The sequence below is a fragment of the Micromys minutus genome (genome assembly GCF_963924665.1).
Source record: "Micromys minutus genome assembly, chromosome: 8".
In the NCBI taxonomy this organism is placed as follows: domain Eukaryota; kingdom Metazoa; phylum Chordata; class Mammalia; order Rodentia; family Muridae; genus Micromys; species Micromys minutus.
In genome coordinates, this window is record NC_137977.1 from 52366227 (window position 1) to 52386419 (window position 20193).

Sequence of the window (20193 nt, forward strand, 5' to 3'; positions counted from 1 at the left end):
ACTTTGCTGATGAGAGCGCTCGCGCACGCACGCACGCGCACACACACACACACACACACACACACACACACACACACACAGACGTCCTGTGGATCTCAGCCCTATAAAAGGAGCAGGGTGCAGGAGCAGTGGTAGCCCAGGAGGAAAGGGGTGTGGTCTGAATGGGCGGCCTCGGAACCCAGTTCCCCCCACCCCCTCGGGTTTGCATCACTTCCCCAGGATCCCACCCTCCTGAGAAGCCACTGCCTGGCTTCCAAAAAAGGAATTTTCACTCCAGATTGATCCTGTTGAGTCAGCCACTTCTCTGGCTCCCGCTATTCAGTTGCTAGTGAGGGGGATGGGGGCTAGTCCTTTTCCTCACAGGATGCAGGCCAAGGAGGGTGGGGGAGGTGAAAGACGCCACCCAGGGAGACCAAGGGAGGGATGGGAGAGGCGGGGCTCTGGTCACCCACCCCCCTACCTGTGAGAAGGGACTTGCAGCTCAGAGGATCACCTGGTACTAGGAAAGCTCTGAACTGGTGGTGGTCTGCCTGCCTTTGACTCCAGCTAGCTGAGTTAGTCAATGACCTGACCCTACTAGGTCAGCTTCTCCCAGAATACTCAGGAAGACCTGCTGGGAGGAAGCCTCAAAGGCTGGTATTGTGTCATCAAAGACTGCCTGAGGAGGGCTCTTTAAAGAGCCTTTGAAGTTGAGAGAGGCCAGTCAACAGTCACCCTATATATGGGAGGGACTTAGCAAGACACAGCTCTGTCTCTGGGTCGAATTAGGCGAATTAGGCGCGGCGAGTTTTCCCAAACACTTCCTCATTTTAATCTTGGTTTTTCTACAACCAAGCACCTCCGAGAGAAGCAGGAGCAGGCAGGACTAGCTCAGCAGAAGATTGTGTTGGGTGCTGTGAGTGTCCTTGTCAAAAGCTGTGTGCCTGGATGGACAGAGCTGAACACAAGAATTCACTAGAATAACACCTGGGGGTGGGGTGGAGAAGAAAGAAAGGTTTTCATGAGCTCAGAGTTCATGGCCCTGACACTATATTGACCTTAATAACCCTTTTTTCCCTCATAGTTTTACATTTTATTTTATGTATATGGGCATTTCATCTACATGTATGTATGTGCACCATGTGTGTGCTTGGTGCCCATAGTGGTCAGGAAAGGTTATATGATCTCCTGGAACTGGAGTTATGGATGGTTCTGAGCAACGCCATGGGTGCCAGGAACAGAAACCAGGTCCTCTGCAAGAACAAGTCTCTTCAGTGAGCACTGAGTCCCTTGAGCCCCACTTTGATGTTTCTTAGTGGACCTCTTTCTTCAGACAAACTAAAACAGATGCCTATGCCCGCTGTGACTGTCCCTGTATACACAAAAGCATGCTAATGCCTCTACCTTGTGCCAGTGGGCCTGACCCAGAGTGTTCTGCCACAGTTGAGTCTGTGTATCATCCAAACTCTGAGAACTAGAATGAAGTATTCTATACGTATATTGCCTCATGGCCAAAGCCAGGCTCCAGTGAAAATCCCCCTGCATAGTTTTACCTGGTCTAGAACTTGTAGGATGATGACATTATACAACAAAGTGGGTCAAACCTATCATTGGATGAGAAGGAAAAAATAGGCAGGGAAAAGTCTAGGAAAGTGGAAGAGGAGGAGAGAGGTTGGAGATTCAGGAGAAGGCAAGATGGAAGCAGACCATGGATGTTTCTCTCAGAGCATCTCTAGAGAGATAAGGTTGCTATCACTATTTCTAAGGGTTTTTATGGGTCTATTTATCTTAGCTAGGTGGGCAGTTTATAACTGTCTACTGGTTGTAAGATTATTGTGTAGAGGGTTTGTGGATTGAGATTTAACATATAAACCTGTTTGATAAGTTAATGATTGTGGAGTCATGTTTCTACCGGGTGGTGGAGGAAAGTGAGTGAAAACAACACACAGGGTGGTCGTAGGCCAGCCAGGACAGAATCATCAGGCACAGGTGGAATGAACCTCGCCTGAGTTCTTAGAGGCAACATGGAGCCGCTAAGATACAGATATCTTGCAGTGTCATATGACCCTACGGGAGCCAGCACTAGCGTGGGATAAAAGGTTATTCACTTTTTAATAGATACTGCAACAAGAACTCACTATGTAGACCAAGCTGGCCTCAGAACCTCCTACCTCTGCCACTCCAGTGCTGTGATTAAAGGTGTGCTGCACGGCCTTTTGCAGGGATTTTAAATGTAAGCATCATGCCTTTGCTCGGCAGGCATCTCTCCATGGGCCACATTTTCTCCACCATTTTTATCCACTCTTCCTAAAACAATTGCTTCCCACCAGACACACAGGCCACCCCCCATGACACTAGAGTCTACAGCTGGTGATCCTCATCCTCTGAGTTCTTCCAGCTCACATGGTCACAGACTTCCTGCTCTTTCTTTTCTTTTTGGAGTTGGGGGGTTTTTTGTTTGTTCTGTTTCAAGACAGGGTCTGTGTAATAGCCCTGGCTGTCCTGGAACTCCCTGTGTAGTCAGGGCTATTGTTAATCTTCCTTCTAGGCTATACCCAACAGTTACCTGGCAACAGCCAGGTAGGCCTGGCTTGCTATAAAGGAGTTGTTGGGCCCATCCATCCATCCATCCATCCATCTATCTATCCATCCATCCATTCTTCCCTCCATCCATCCATCCTTCTCTCCCTCTCTCTCCTCTCTTCTCAACTCCCCTCCTCATGTCCTAAATAAATTCTATTCTAGGCTATAGCTTTGAACTCAGATATCTGCCTGCCTCTGCCCCCCAAACACTGGGATTAAAGGAGTGTGCAGCATGCTGGGGACCACAGAAGGTTTTGATAGACAACTTCCTCCACCTGTTTCCACGTTCTGGGGTCTACTTAAATCCAACATAACTCAATAACCAGGTCAATGCAAATGACAAAAATGTATTGTTCCATCAATCCAGATAGGAGTTGGTTCCTGGACCTAGGAACATGAACATAGTTTGACCCTGCCAAGAAGATGGAGAAGTTGTCTCTGAGATGTCTGGACTCAAACAACTTTCTCCTTACATCAGAAGCTGTTCAGCTATTGGGAAGTCCCCAAGTCCCCTAGGGCCTGAGACCTTGAATTTACTTTCTCCCTATAATGGAATGGAGTCTGAAAATGAAATGGTACTACTTAGAATATGTTTCTTTTGCTTGTTCCCAACAACCTAACAAACTGTCACTACTGTTCCTCCAGTTCTGAGTCACCTGCATCCCGGGGTGGGGGTGGGGAGTGGGGGGTGATACAGGAGAACTGACCTTCCTAAGAAGCTCAAGGAGAAGGGGATTTTGCACGTTTAAACCAGGGCTTACCCAGTCATTGTTGGAGGGGCTTCAGCAAGACCACAAATGGGTTCAGCTCTGCTTCTGTCGACACCTGTGGCTGCTTGAGGCGTAGGTGGCTTAGGTGGCGTTGTTGCTGGGCATCATGTGGCTCTCTCTTGAATCAGGAGCATAAAGAATTTTGCTTCTAGAGTAAACCAAGAACCTTTCATCATTTGCCCTCAGATTGCTAGCTTCCCCCTCCTGGTTCACGTATTCAAAACAACAAGTTCAGCACAGCGGTGCTCAAAGTGAGCCTTTGAGCCCAGGAGTTTGAGGTCAGAAAACCTTAAAAATACTTTTTAAAGAAGGGCATGGTGGTGTACACCTTTAATGTCAGCATTCTGAAGGCAGAGGCAGTTGGATCTCTGAGAGTCAACATAGCGAGTCTGTGGTCTACACAGCAAATTCCGGGCCCAGCAGAGTTATACAGTGAGGCCTTGCCTTAAAACATATGATTTGTTTTTAGATTATAAAATATTTACAAACCGTTTATAACTGTATTTAATATTTAAAATAAGACAGCGAAGGTCAGTATTATGACTGTTCTACCCGTGAAAAAAATCTTTAGCCTGGAACTTGAGTTCACCATGACACTCATGAACACAGTTGGGACCACACCAGGGCTCCGGACACCTGCCATTCTTCCCTGACCTCCAAGATCAAGCTGATGTTCTAAGACAGGGCTGAAGGAAGCTTCAATAGGCACTGTGGGAATTAACACCTTTTCATTCTCACCAAGGGGGGAAAAAAAACCCAGCAGAGAAATCTGGTGTCTTTTAACATATCTTACTCATTCTTCTTCCCTAAACATTTACTATAATTAGATGCAAGCATTCTGGTTTTTTTGTCTGTTTGTTTCTTTTTAGGAAGTAGATACAAGTTCTAAGAAAACAGCATGACTTTGAATGGTGACATGTGGAGGTTCATTATTCTAGTCTCTAATTTAGATATGTTTAGAATGTTCTAGAATGACTTTTAAAAAATTATCATAACTCCATCCCAAAAAGATGGGTGAAATCAAACCTCTTATCCTCACCTCTGATCACTGCTACCTCTTTGGCATTCCTTATAGCAGCCACTGGGGCTGGGAGACAGAACCATCATCCTGACCACACCAGGCACTGTAGAAGCTTGTTACCCCATGCTTTCTGCTGACTGGAGCAGTTACTTGTGAGGTTGGTATTAGGAGGGTCAGCTGGATCTGCTGGCCAGCACTGGGCCCACACTCTGCCCAGGCCACCCTTACCAGGATCACAATGTTTTCTAAGATGGTCCAGGAAGGAGACCATCACACCATCCTGTGTTATGATAGGCAGAGGACCCATCTGCCTTCTATTCTCAGCCGTTTTCCCAGCATCCTTGGCTCCATAGTCCATGGAGGGTTGGCCTGGGGTGTGGGGCAGAGGGAGGAACCTCAGCTGTCTGGGTGTGACCACCTGCTCTGGATTCTTAGGCCTGTGTTTGCCTGCCAGACCTGGTCTAGGTGGCAGATGGTCGCATAAAAATAGCTCCAAAGTCCTTAATGGGCCACTTCTCCAGCTGTTCTTCTGAGTGGAAGGCAGCTGAAAGGGTGGAGGAGGACTGTCCCCGCTAGGCACAAGGGTGGTGCCCAGCTACTCTGAGTATTGTCACCATGAGGCAGTGAAAGCTCTACCCAGGCAGGACACCTCAGAAGCACAGGCCAGGATTCATATCTCAGTCAACAAAATGTGGTGACCCCAGCTCTCCCCGGTAGAATTCCTCCCCCTGTTATGGGACCTGGACAATCCATCGAAGCTGAAGGCTGAAAGCTGGTGGCCCTCCCAGCACAAATACAGCCTGATCTATGTGCTGCTAAGTGTGTTTAAAGATAGAGGGGCTGGAGCTCTCTAAACAAAAGGAAAGACAAGGGGAAGGGGGAGGGAACATAGTGGATAAAAGCAGTTTGCCACCAAGTGAGACAATATAGGATTAAAGAACAGATTCCCATATGTCACCCCCCCATATGTGCTGTAGAATACACACACACACACACACACACACACACACAAACGCACACACGCACAGAAATGTAAAGGGGGAGTCAAAGGAAGAGATGGTCAAAATGTCTGGCTGAAGCTAGGTTACTGGAGCCTCCAGCCTTTGTTTCCACATCTGAAGTACACCAGTATGCCTGTCTTGGACAGGATAACCATCAGAAGAGATGGACACGTGACACAAATCACTCTGTCTTCCCATAGATTCTGGACCACGTATTTGGGAATTAATAGATGTGACTTGGAAGGAAAGGGTTAAAGGTATAAAGGGTGAGAGCCTTCGGGTGGGTGGGGGAAAGATGTTTTCTGGATCCCTAGGCCAGCTGAGAGCTAGGGTGTGGCTTCTGGAGAATTCCAAAGAACAGCTGAACCAGCTGGGGAGGGGCAGACTCCCCAGTGGACAGAGTTAACTCTCCACAGCCAGTTTTAGGTTAAAAAGCAACGAGAAGTCCACATCCCTTCTGATTGCCAGCTTGTCCCTCTAGGCAGAGAGAATGCCTAGCCCATCCCCAGAACCTGTCCAGGGAAAAAGCAGAGCTGTAAGGAGGGTAAAAAAAACAACACTGCCACTTATGCCTTTGATAGTGAACACGCCACACAGCAGTATGTGATCATACAATTGGTAGGGGTGGGGAGGGGAGAGACAAACAGATCCAAACATTCCAGATCAGTCCAGGGGCAAAATGAAATGAGAGGGAGTGATACAAGAGACGGGGGGGGGGGGGGTGGCTCTTGCAGAAATTTTGGAAGTTGACGAACACACTGTCAGACATCTGGGCAGAATCTGGAGGTGGAAACCTGAACCTAAGGACAGATACTGTGGCCGTGGAGAAAGCAGGCAATAGGAAATAGGGCTTCCCCAAGGAGTGGCCCTGGCATTCTAACACCAGGAAAATAGAGATATATGAGTGGACCAGGACAAGACTGAAGTAGCCATCCCATAGACACCATCACCACACAGAGATGAGAGCAGCCAATTCAAGCAGAGATTCTGGTGTACAAAACTTTGATCAGGAAAGGCTGATCAAAAAGACATCTTTGCTGGTGACAGGACAACTTGTCCATCATGAGCACAGTTTGGAAAACCATGGAGAGCTTGGGGAGGCAGGGTAGGGGTCACAGGGCTACCCCAGATGAATGGACTTTGAGTGCCATTCAGCCATATGGCCTGTGGTCTGTCTCTGCATCAGCAGCTTCTCCAGTCTACAGATGAAGAAGAGCCCAGCAGCAGCCCTCACCACTGAGACACTCAGGCCCTAGGGATCCCAGGGGACCATAGATTCTAGGATGCACTGGATCTCTAAGTCTATATGTCTAGTCAGTCCATTTCTAGCTTACCTGAAGGGTCAGCTGGATTCATACAAATGAATCCCACTGGAAACCTTCGAGATGCTTCCTACCTGTCCTCTCAAATTCCTACAGGCAGACTTCTGTGTCCACTCCTTCTTCTTTTGCAGTAATGTAAGACTAATTAATTAATGTATACCTTCCATGCTGACTGGATGTGGTGATGTATTCCTGTGATCTTAGCACTTGGAAGGCTGAGGCAGGAGGATTGTGAGTTTGAGGCCAGGCTGAGACTATAGGGAGATGGTCTGATGCTAAGGTCCTGCTCCCCAGTTGGTTCTTGATCTATTAGTAAAGATGCTAGGGGCCAATTGCTGGACCAAAGGAAAGAGGCAGAATTTATGTGTCCCCAGAGAGGACATGGAGATTGGAAGAGAGGAAACGAGTTTTTGACATGCTTCAGAGGAACCAAAGATGACCAGATCTAGGATGTTGAGCTGGGACTAAAGGTAACTGAGTAACTGGAGCTGAGGGCAGGTTGAGAGGTGCTGAGCTAAGAGAATTGGGAAGGACACGTTATTCGAGGAAGGCTTAGAAGAGCCCAGCAATTGAACCAATAAGGCAGGTTGAAATTGAGAAGTGTGTGTGTGTGTGTGTGTGTGTGTGTGTGTGTGTATGTTCCTCATCCACAGATCCAATATTCTCTGGGTAGGGACTAGTAGCACAGTCTGCCTGGAGCTTAAGGCAGGGTAGCAAAAGCAACATGCTACATGATACCATGCCTCATTCAAAAACAAACAAACAAACAAACAAACAAATAATGATGAAAACCGCTGGATCATTCCATCATTCTTACTGTTTTTCTTTTTTGCTGATACATAAACATTGTGCATGTTGACGGGGCATGGTGTGAAACTTTGATTCCATTCTGTTCCAGTTAGCTTTCTATCATTGTGATAAACACTATAACCAAAAGAAACTCAGGGGGAAAAAAAGGCTTACTTCCACTTACAGCTTATCATGATGGGAAGTCAGGACAGCTGAAGCAGAGGCCATGGAGGGGTGCTGCTTCCTGGCTTGTGCCCCATGGTTTCCTCACTCTTCCTTACAGAACCCAGGACCACCTGCCAAGGAATGGCACCGCCCACAGTGGACCACCCAGGTCAATCATTAATCAAGAAAATACCCCACAGTTTTGCCCTCTAAGGTCTACCTAAACCTGACAAACAGTCTTCACCCATCCTTCCCTCCTGAGCCTCTCCCCAGCCTCTGGTAACCACTGTTCTGAAGTCTATGTCTTATAATTATATATATGTACAGATATAATTTTTCCAGTGATGGGAACTAAAATAACGGTCTTGGGTGTGCTAGACACATGCTGTACTGCGGTGCTGCATTCCTGGATCAGCATCTGAGAATTCTTTTTTATCTCTTTCAGATGTTCCCAACAGCACCTAAGGATGACGATTGGCACTGCAGTGCTGGGGCTGCAACGTTGGAAGCACAAGAGTGAGCAAATCATGAATCGCTATTAAACACTCAAAACAATATTTTATAATGAAAGAGGTGAGCATCACTCACACGGCCCTGGTCATCAACCTTCTATGGAGAAAGCCTTTGAGTCTGGGCCCTGTTTGTGAAGGGCCCAGTAGGAGGTAGGGCTGTGGAATGGACAAGTCAGGAACCCTGGGGAAAGTCTCTGAGGAACACCAGTCATAGGGTGTCTCCCCCCTTTCCTCCCCCACACTTTCTTTTCTCATTCCTAGCTAGAATAGAGCTACTGTTTCTTCTGGTATCTTGGGCAGATACGTGTTTAATTGCAAATTTAAGGGTTCGAGAGCATGTCTCCTACCTCTGTATTATACAACACAGTCTCCATCTTGCCGTGATAGCATCCTTCACAACCAATGTGGTCTTCAAAAATTATTTTTAATTTATTCTGTCTGTGCATTTGGGTGTGTGCATTTGTGTGTGTGTGCGAGTGCACGCATGTGTGTACACAAGATCATGCAATTGGAGGACAACTTTCAGGAGCTGGTGGTTTCTCCTTCCCAAGTGGGATTCAAAAATTGACCTTAGATTCAATTAGATAGGCTTATGTGATGATTATTTCTACCCACTGGCCATCTCCTTGACCTTCAATCTGGTTCTGATTCTGTGATGAAGTCAGTGCCCCAAGGTAGGTGGGGTGTCTTTCCTGAGGGCTGTTCTATGTAGTGTGGGTTCATAGTCCTATTCCCCAAACCCATCCGGAAGCTGGGCCTCCTACCTCGCGAATGATTCTTGGGGTAGTTCCCATTAGGACGGGAGCAACCTTCCAGAAGTGTCTCTCATATCCTGGAAGTTGCACAGGAGAGGGCACAGCAGATCTGCCAGGCTCCTCTCCCATCAGACTTGCTTCTCAGCAGGGTCTCAGTCACCCTTAACCTGCCCCTAACTAGGGGTATCATACCATGAGTCACATGATCTGCTGTCCTGCAGGTGGTCCTACCAGCCTCCCTCAGAGGAACCCAGAAAGGAGGGGGAGGCTAGGGTGCAGTTGGGGATTTCCTTTCTCACCAGGTAACCTTCAGCCTCAGGTTCTAAGAAGCCCCTACAGCAATGCTGCTGTTCCTTTTCTAGAAAGTTCCTTTTCTAGAAAGTTCCTTTTCTGGACCCAGGACTGACATCTGCCTAACTCTTCACACCAGTACCCGGGAACCAGTCCTCAGTTCCAAATGCAAAATGCACCATGGATACAAAGATGTCTACTAGAACTTTGTAAGACTACTAATAGAAACCTAGAAACACTCCAACTGTCCTCATACAAGGAGCAATTAACACAGAGTCGACAAGATGGTTCAGCTGGTAAAGTTGCTCCCAACAACTCAGGACTGATGGCCTGAATTTGATCCCTGGAACCCATGGAAATGTAGTAGAGAACAGAATCCACGAAGTCATTCTCTGACCTCCATGTGTGCTGTCTCACATGGGTGCACATGTGCTCACACAGACTAAAATAATAATTTAAAAATTGAAACAAACACCAGCACCCACATTGAGCAAGAGCTCAGTGGTGTATCTTAGCTAACATGAAAGGTGCTTGCCTTACATCAAAAACTACATCCTACGCCTAGGAATGTGTGCGCACACACACACACACACACACACAGACACAAAGGTAGGGGTAGGGGAAAAAATTAAAAATTAAAGCACTTTTTATTTCCTCCTCTTTTTACTCTAAATCACCTGATTGGGATATCCCAGAAGAGACTTCACTGGGTTTCTCTTTGCCAAGGCTTTTGTCCCTCCTCCTTTTCCCACAGTTCTTTCCTTAGTCCCATTGGATGTATTCTCTCTCTCTCTCTCTCTCTCTCTCTCTCTCTCTCTCTCTCTCTCTCTCTCTCTCTCTCTCCTGTGTGTGTGTGTGTGTGTGTGTGTGTGTGTGTGTGTGTGTGTACAAGAAGGAGACCTCATGAAGGAGAAAGGCCCACCCTTGTCTGAGAGCTGCCAATGCAGCCCAGGATATCTGGGCTCAGGAATCCTCCCGTCCATGTATCAGAGAGGGGAAACTGAGGCTTGGAGTTTGTATAGCTAGTTAGGAGTCTTCAGGAATAATCTCAGTATCTCTCACCTTCAGGGCTCTTCTATCGAGCCGCACTACAGATGGCGTCAGTTTTGGGAAAGCCCCCAGCTGCAGTCCTGTGTGAACACCCCTCCTCCACATGCACTATCTAGCTCAGAAATACTGTTACCTTCCCAAGGTAGCAAGTCTCCTCTGTCCTAGGGGCTGCAACCCCTCTCTGCACACTGTGTGACTTCCCCCGGGAGGTGCACAGAAGTGTCTGCTCCCTCTAGGTAGGTCACCAAGAAACCAGAAAAATTACTTCACCCAAGTCCATCTTGCTGAACTGGTGAGTTTATTGGGGTTACTTAGAGGAGCATGGGTAACTTCACACAGTGAGTTTATTGGGGTTACTTAGAGGAGCATGGGTAACTTCACACAGCTACATCATCAAAAAGCCCCAGCTTGGCATGGGGACAACTCACTTGAGGTTCCCTCCCCCTGCAACTACCACTTAATGTTACTACAAGACTCATCTGCAGGAGAGTCCACAGGGAGGAAGTAGCTGGCTTCTTAGACCAGGGTCTCCTGACATCACTCCTTCTGCAAAAGAATGGTAACAGCCTTTACCTCCTAAAGGGGGAACGGGGGTCCTCTCGCTGCTTTAATTTGAGAATGGCAACAGCTAAGCCATTTTGAAGGGCAGAGCTTCCTCCACCACCTATCCCCATCACAAATTCCATGAATGTGTGCCTCCGTTTTCTTGAAAACAGAGGAAAGAGGGTCTTAGGAGAGAGGGGGGGTGGTCAGTGGAAACAAAGTTTCAGCTAGAAGAGGCAGCCAAAGCAGCTTAATGGCTATGCAAATAACAGGAGCTAACAGTGCATCTCCTGACTCCTCGCTTAACCTTGCTGAGAGTAGACTTTTTAAATTATTTATTTATTTTATGTATATGAGTACACTGTAGCTGTCTGCAGGCACACAGGCATCAGATCCCATCACAGATGGTTGTGAGCCACCATGTGGTTGCTGGGATTTGAACTCAGGACCTCTGGAAGGGTAGTCAGTGCTCCTAACCACTGATCCCTCTCCAGCCGGAGAGTAGATTTTTAAAGTGTAGCTCTCCTTAGAAAAATGGCACGTGCAGTAACACATATTCATTGGCTTGATTTGATCATTTTGTGATGTGTACATATATCAAGGCAAATGAAATATGTGAGATAGATACATTAAGCCTCTGTCAATTAAAAGAAAAGTGGTGTTTTGTTTTGTTTTAGAAACTAGAGTTCCTTGCTAGGAAATCCTTCAAACTAGAATTGGCACACCGAGTGTTCAGCTCTGTGGTAGCACACGCCCAGCATACCTGAGGCTCCAGTTCTGTCCCTAGTACTGCAAAAAAGTAAAGTAAGGATGAAGGAAAGAGCTTGTAATCAATCCCAGCACTCAGAAAGATGAGCCAGGAGGAGCTTGAGTTTGAGGCCAGGCTGAGACTAGGTAGGTGGCTGGGAGTCCATTTGTGACGTACTCAGGTAACCATGCAACCAGCAGCTGCGGGGATGGGAGGGAGCGCCATCTGTGACTGTAAGCCTTGACAGATGCCCATTAGTCACAGGATATGACCAGGAGCAATTCAGAGGTTGTCTGGCCTTATTCACAGGCTGATGTGGAAACTGGTTTTCTCTACACCCAGAATGTCCAGAATTCAGGATAAAAGGAACCATAAACTTTGGAGCTCCTTTTCCATGTCAGGCAAACCTCACATGAGACTCTGTTTGGTACAAACCAGAAATATGTTCTAATTGGACCTCCCAAGCCTGTTCCTATTGCTCTCCTGTGTAGCAAAGATATGTACGTAAGTTCTGTTTTGTCTCCTCCTGTCCTGTGCAAAAGTATTCAGGGGTGCTGTGGCCTGTTCCCTGAGCATAACGTTGTCCAAACGACCTGTGAGGTGGTGGTGCACGCCTTTAATCCCAGCACTCAGGAGGCAGAGGCAGGCAGATCTCTGAGCTTGAGGCCAGTCTGGTCTACAAAGCAAGTTTCAAGACTTCCAAGGCTACATAAAGAAACCCTGTCTCAAAATAAGCAAACCAAAACAAAACAACAACAAAAAACAAAATAAAAACCACTGTCCAAAATGAACCCAAACTTAAGACTCACAGTGTGGAGTGGGGTGTGCTTACCCTTGGCTGTGCAGAGAAGCCCTGCATGTTCCCCAGTTAATAACAGTGGGATAACAGTAGCTGACAGCAATCAAAGATTTCACAATGGCTAACAGGATCATTGATGTCTCAACACAAAGAAATAATATACGTTTGTCTTCATGACTTTCCTTGTGTTATGATAAGACACCATGACCAAAGCAATTTACACCCAAAGAAAGCATTTAAATGGGGGCTTGTGGTTTCAGAGGGTGAGAATCTACGGCAGGAAGCGTGCAGCAGGCATTGTGTTGGAGCAGTAGTTGACAACCATGAGGTAAGAGGGAAAGAGGGAGAAAGGGAGAGAGGGAGGAGAAAAGGGCAGGGAAGATGAGAGAGAGAGAGAGAGAGAGAGAAGAGAGAGAGAGAGAGAGAGAGAGAGAGAGAGAGAGAGAGAGAGAGAGAGAGAGAGGAGGGAGAGGGAGAGAGCCCCTTCAACAAGGCCACATTTCCTAATCCTTCACAAACAATTTCACCTAGTATTCAAACCCATGAACCACAGAGGCCATTGTCAGTCAAACTACCACTGTGTCGGAGGTGAGCCTGCTACTATATGACCTTCACACCTGGCATACAGGTACTGAAATGCCACGCTGTAGCCCATACATGTGTACAATTATTGTATCACATACATGTGTGACATATACTTACACAAGTACACACATGTATACATATTCAGTTCTCATTGAAAGCACCTCCTTGGAAGGCGTGGTTTCAGGAACCCAGTTAGGAAAGTGAGGACAGGTAATCACAGGGTGGGTTCTGGTCAGAGGGTGTGACAATCCCTCCCCGAAATCAAGATGCATCTGGGCCTAGCGCTTTGGCTCAGCCACTGGGAAGACAGAAGGGTGTACTGCTTGAGCGTAGTTTTAAGGCAATACAGTGAGACCCTAGTTCAAAATATAAAAATAAAAATAAACCAAGCTAAAGAGAAAATGTAATTATACACAGCATGTACTAAGAATAAGACCATGTAGATGTGATAGTCCATGATTTGCTCAAGAATGGCACCTGGGCCTCACATAGTATGTAAACCAAAGAGTGTTTTATTCTGCAGAAGTCCAGCGTACTGGGGTCTCCCATTACCAGAACAGAGAGACAGCCGTGAGCTTGCCGGCCTGCTTTAAAGCACAGGAGGGAATTCTGGGGTAGGTGAGCTCTGTGGTAATCTGTTGGGTCCATCTCTATGGATGGTTTGGGGGCTGGAAACTTACTGGGGAGATCTGAAACTGCTGCTGACCCCATTGTCCTTGCCTTAGACCAGGTGGCAGGGCAGCTTCTAAGTTCAAGCCTGAACTTGCCTGGAATTACCCAGTTCTTGGAAACAGAGATTTAGGCCTACTCTCCTTAACTGCCAATTTGAAGCCTTCTCACAGAGACAGCATTATCCTCACTGATGAATTCACAAGTCATCACTGCTAAGACATGGCATCAGCCTAGATGTCTGTCAGCATATGAATGGATGAAGGAAATGAGGTTCATATGTACAGTGGAATTTATTTGACCATAAAGAAATAAATGAGACCATGACATTGTCAGGGAAATGTATGCACTAGAGGTGACTAAATGAAATAAACTAAACTTAGAAAGATAAATACTGAGTTTTCTCTCATACATTGGCTCTAGACTTAAAGTGTGTCTCTGTGTGACTATATCTGTGTGTGTCTATGTGTCTATGTATGTCTGTGTGTGTCTGTGTGCCTGGGTGTTTCTGTATGTGTCTGTATATGTCTGTGTGTGTCTCTGTGTGTCTCTCTGTGTGTGTCTGTGTGTCTGCATGTGTGTGTATGTGACATGGATGTAGAGAGAGAAACATGAGGCTTAAGAGGGAAAGCTATCTTAAGGGATGGGAAATAGAAAGAAAAAAAAACATTAAAAAGGAATACATTCCAGCTCTCAAGAGGCAGAGGCAGGCAGATCTCTGTGTTCAAGGCCAACCTTGTCTACACAGTGAGGTCTGACTCCTCACATGCACACAATGGGAAGATTACTTTGCCATTTCTAGTTAATCTAAGTGTGTACACTGAAGCACGCATGCACTTGCATGTGCACACACACATTTGCTATTCTTGAGTTAAAGTATTAAAATGACTGACTGGTCTGATCTCTGTAAGAGCTTGCTTGGTTGGTGAGTATCCTTTTCCTCATTCCTCCCAAACTGCTGGGTCCTCTGAGCACACCATCTCTCCAGGTGCTGGAACTCCAACCCCACCGATGTGCGGAAATTTCCTTCTTCCTCATTTTCAGAGCAAGCTTGGTGTCACCTCGCATAAATGTCTTATCAGAGAGGAGGATCCCCATACCATCATTTCTTTGGCCCATTGTTAACAAAGGCTGAGACACCATGACACTGGGTGAAAGAGCTTGTCCAGAAACAGAAAACCTGTTCAGAACTGTCCAAGAGTTGACAGCCACAGCCTGTGTCCACAGACAAGATGGATTCTGCCTAGGGTATTAGGCTCAGATAAGCTGATAGTAACCCTTGTCTACTAGAATGGGCTTTTCATTAGGTACAATGTTTCAAAGATACATTAAGGTGTTACCTTTCCTTGTGCTTCACTGGGTAATTTTTCATGTAGTAACAGTCAAAATTATCATGACTATTAGCTGGGCATGGTAGTGCAGGGCTTTAATCCCAGCACTCAGGAGGCAGAGGCAGGCAGATCTCTGTGAGTCTGAGGTCACCTGGTAAATAAAATAAGTTCCAGGACAGCTAGGGCTACACAGGAAAACCCTGTCTCAAAAAACCAAAATGATTTTTAAAAAGCAAAATAATTATTATGACTTTAATATACAGAGGTTGGCAATGCTTTCTAAAGAAGAATTTCTGACCACTGATGCCTCTTGCCCCTGACCACATCCATGTTCTGCCTCCTCCACATGGCATCCCCCATCTTCTCCCCAAAGCAGCTCCCATGTTTTCTATAATTCCTTTCTTTTTTCACAGTTACAATTTGTTTATGTATATTTTTTTTCAGTAGACCTCCAGCATGTGAATTATAGTTGGTTAAAGTCCTTGTTAGTCAGAGTAGCTGGCGGTTAATCCTGAGTTATTAACAATTCTATGTTCTATTTTAGTTGCCCTGGACACAGTTGGGATTGTGTCCTCCCAGCTTCTTCACATGGCCCCTGTGCCTCTCTGTCCTACACTCTTCTCAGGCATGGTGTCTCTCCTCTCCTCCACACCCTCACGGCGGGCATGGTAGATCTCTTCCTTCTCCTTCTTCCTCCTGGTCCCAAGCCCAGGAATCCTAAACCCTGCCTCTGCTTGTCCTCTGCAGCTACTGGCTGTTGGCATTTTTATTTACTAATCAGAACTAACTAGGGGCAGGTTACACACAGACCCTCTCATGTAAGCAGTTTTATAATTAGCACTCATACTACAAACAGCTACAATCTCTCCAACCCACTGAACCATCATCTCCTTAGCGTTAGATCTTCTTCTTCTTCTTCTTCTTCTTCTTCTTCTTCTTCTTCTTCTTCTTCTTCTTCTTCTTCTGCTGCTGCTGCTGCTGCTGCTGCTGCTGCTGCTTCCTCTTCCTCCTCCTGTTCCTCCTCTTCTTCCTCCTTCTTCTCCTCCTTCTCCTCTTTTTCTTTCATTCTTACCTTATGGAGATTGAGGTAAGTGATATCAATGTCCCGGAAGGAACATGTATCTTGTCTTAGTGTGGGAGTTGGAGTTAAGCTGATCTAGTGTGGGTTTTAGCCCCATGGTTACCTCTGCCTCCTGAATGCTGTGTTTAAAGGTATGGGCCACTCACCCAGATTTACCGATACATTTTTTTTTTAATATTTATTCAATATTGAAGCCAAGAGGCAGACAGATCTCTGAGAGTTACATGACGATACCCTGTCTCAAAAATGAGCTCCAACTTACCTACATCTGTTCATTTGAAGCAATCAATTTGACGGTTATTAGTACAGTCACAAATCGGTACCCCGACACCAAAATCTATCTTTGGACATTTTCACCTCTTAGTACAAAACCCACTCCCTTAGAAATCTCTCCCTCCCTCCCCAGACCTGACAAGCATTTCTTCACTCCTGCCAGTTCACTGCAGTGGAGTCTCATAATATCTACACAGCATGCTCTTCCCAGGGTTTTCCACCTCAATGCACACACCATTCCTCCATTCTTGTTCCTAGGTAGTATTCCACTGTATGCGATCATTTACCGTATCATGTTGCAGTAAATATTAAAAAGTGGAAACCTTTTATCCCCTGCTAGTGTTTGCACCTGGGGGGCCAGATGGCAACTTTCTAACTTGGCGCTCCATGCTGCCTCTAAGAACTCAGGTGTGGTTCACCCTGCTTCTGTCCAGGGTGGCTATGACCTCTCCAGCATGTTGTTTTCACTCACTTTCCTCCACCACCCTGTACAAACATGACTCCACATCCATTAACTTATCAAACAGGTTTATATGTTAAATTCTCAATCCACATACCCTCTACACTATAAGCTTACAACCAATGGACAAAGATATAAACTGCCCATAATAATGAGATAAATAGACCCATAGAAACCCTTAGAAATAATCATAACAACCTCATCAAGCTAGAGATGCACCAAGAGAAACATACACGTCTGCTTCCATCTTCTTCCTCCCTCAATCTCTCCCTCCTCTCCCTCTCTTCCAATTTTCCAGCCTCTTTTCCTGCCTACTTCTCCACTGTCCAATCATGTGTCACCTTAACATCAACCCATAGTATCATGTGTGGTTACTACTTCAGCCTCAGCTTTCACGTCTTTGCGTGACTGTACCCGTGGTGCCCCATTAGGCTCCAGACACATCCCCGTCTATTCGGGTTGTCCCACCTCTAGTTAAGTTGGCTAAGCCTGGGCTTGAACCCGAGACTTTACTTTCTTGGACTTCCAGTTCTTTCTTCTAGAGCAGCAATGTTCCTCCTGGCCCCTTTGGGCCTGCTACCACCCCAATAGTGTGGTCCTTCCTCGGTACCTGTATGTACCAGGAAGGGATGCTCTGGTTCACATCCTACCCACTTTATCTAGAAGGAAGTTCCTAAAGTAGGCACTGTTACGAGTGTCTCTATGGTCTGGGCCTTCCAGGAACCCTAAATAAATACATAAATAAATAAATAAATAAATAAATAAATGAGGGTTGCATGCTTGCTACAGTTTAAGCAAATTATAATCTCAGTCTCCATTGCTGTCTGGAAGGAAAGATGTCTGAGATGCTTAGCCCCAGGAATTGAAATCCCGAGGAAGAGTTTTAACCTACTGACCTAAGCCAGAGGAATCAGGACCTAGGTCATGGTCCAGGAGCCAGGGTGGAGACAGGAGGCACTAGGCTGGTGTGGTATTCTGTTTTTGCCACCATCTAGCTATAGAAATGGTAATCCACAGCACACCTACTGAGCAGTGTTTTGTCTAATTTGCAGTGTATAGGCAAGAGGCATGAGGCATCTGGAGCAAGTCACTAGCCTATGATAAAAATATGGCTAATTCCCTGCAGCAGCAGAGAATCCATTCTGTGTATAGTCGTTTCCCAGAGCATCTTGCAGTGTCCGGGCTCCTCATCTACAATCCTCTTCTATTCCCTCAGCTTGTGAGCATAGTGCTCTGGTTTTGTTTTGTTATTGTTTTAGTTCCTATACATGAAGGAATTGGAACCAGGAAATGCTTTTACAATGAGCTGAACACAGTCCCCACTAGCCAGTCTATAGGCTACCTCTGTAAACTTTATTCCCATTTGTAACCAGCTCATCTCTGGCCGATGGCCTTGAAATGGGTCATATCTGTGTCCACACACTCACAGACATTGGTTCAAATGCCTTGTGGTAGGATTTGAGAACTTCCAGAGAATTAAGTTTTGACAGTGATTTCCAGAAGTGCTTAACACAACCTGAATACAGAGCAGGTAGGGGCAAACAGGCTCTTTCCCCGACCCCCGGGGAAGCAGACCAGAGTCCGAGTCAGAACCACTGCTACTCTTGACCCAGATAAGAGACCCTGGGCTGCCTACCCAGTGTGTTCATTGCTCTAGACTGTGCTGCAGCCCCAGACCCCAGGATTCCTGAACCTTCTGTTCTCAAGGCCTCTTGACTCCCAGTGGTCTGAGGTTGGTATCTGTGGGTGATAGAATGAACTTGGGTTAGATGGAGGATGGTCAGTATAACGGAAGAGACCCTTCCCAGTGTGGGGGAATTGAGGGTGGGGACAAAGGCAGCTGAGTGGAGAGCTGGGACCAGAGGTAAGATACAACAGTATCCCACTGTCTCCCTGATAAGATCCAAGGAGGCTTAGAGTTCTAGATTTGCAACTGGCTTTCCAGACACCAAACCAGGTTTGTGTGATGTGTGCCTGCACACTGGAGGGCACGCACACACGAGTGTGTGTATGCAGGGGAGTAAGCCACAGGCTTTTTAAATGCAAAGCACAAGCTCCCATTAAGCTATGCTCCTACAGTCTCCTGGGCAGGCCTCAGATCTAGGGTAGAGACCTCTCATCCAGTCATTAGCAAGATGATGGGGTCTAAGCTGGCCCCATTTTTCTCACCTGCTGGAACATCTATATTATTTTCTTACCCTCTCCCACTACAGTGTAAGGCACAGGACAGGGCGGGGGAGGGGAGGCCTCCAGAAACTTCATTAAGTCATGTTATTCCTTATTGAATCCTGGTCTTTGTGGTAGAGTTCCTGGAGCTACCCTGGCACCCACTTTCTAGCCCAACAGGAAATCACAGGCTCAGATCACAGTCCCAGGACCACCTTGTAAGTGGATAGTGTTCTTTATTTATTTATTTGTGTATTTTAAAGATTTATTTATTTAAATGAATACACTGTAGCTATCTTCAAGAGGGCACTGGGTTTCATTACAGATGGCTGTGACCCACCATGTGGTTACTGGGAATTGAACTCAGGACCTCTGGAAGGGCAGTCAGTTCTCTTAACCACTGAGCCATCTCTCCTTTAAACTGCTCAAGGCTGAAGATGAAGAGCAGAGACCCCAGAACTGCACAGTTTCTCTATGTCCTCCTCCTACCCTAGACTCGGCTCTGAGCAGGAGGAAAGGGTAGCATTTACCGGGAGTCAGTAATTACATTGAGCAAGAGCAAAAGGAGGCTGCTGAGACAGCTGAATGCCCATATGGGGAGCTGGATGGGTTCAGGCTCGAGGCTCCAGAGCACCTGGGTAAGGCAGCAGCCTCTTCTCAGCTTCCTTCAGGAATATTACCAGAGAGCTCTGCTCTGGGAGGTCCCAGAGACCATAAGAAGGCAGGAGAACAGTGCTAGAGTGATGGAGGGGGGAGGGGGAGAGCCCAACAATACCCAAATTTGGAAACATTTGAAAAGCTCTAGAAGAAAAATGTTTTTGGATGTCTTTTGTCCCCTTTCAAGGACAAGTAAATATATCATCTCAGGGTTACTGTTGCTGTGATGAAACACCTCCACCGAAAGCAACTTGGAGAGGAAAGGGTTTGTTTGGCTTGGGGATCCTGAATCACAACCCACTGAGAGAAGTCAAGGCAGAAACTCAAACTGAGCAGTAACCTGGAAGCGGAAGCTAAGGCAGAGGCCAGGGACGGGTACTGCTTACATGCTCGATTCTTCTGGCTTGCTAAGTGTGTTTTCTCCCGGAACCTAGGTCTACCAGCCCAGACGACACTCCCAGCATCCCCACACACAATGGGCTCTCCCATCAATTGCTAATTAAGAAAATGTCTTACAGCTGGATCTTATGGGAGTATTATCTTCTCAATTTGGGTTTCCCTCCTTTCAGGTGATTCTAGCCAAGATACACAGGTTCACTGGAATTTGTGCTCTCTCTCTCTCTCTCTCTTTCTCTCTCTCTCC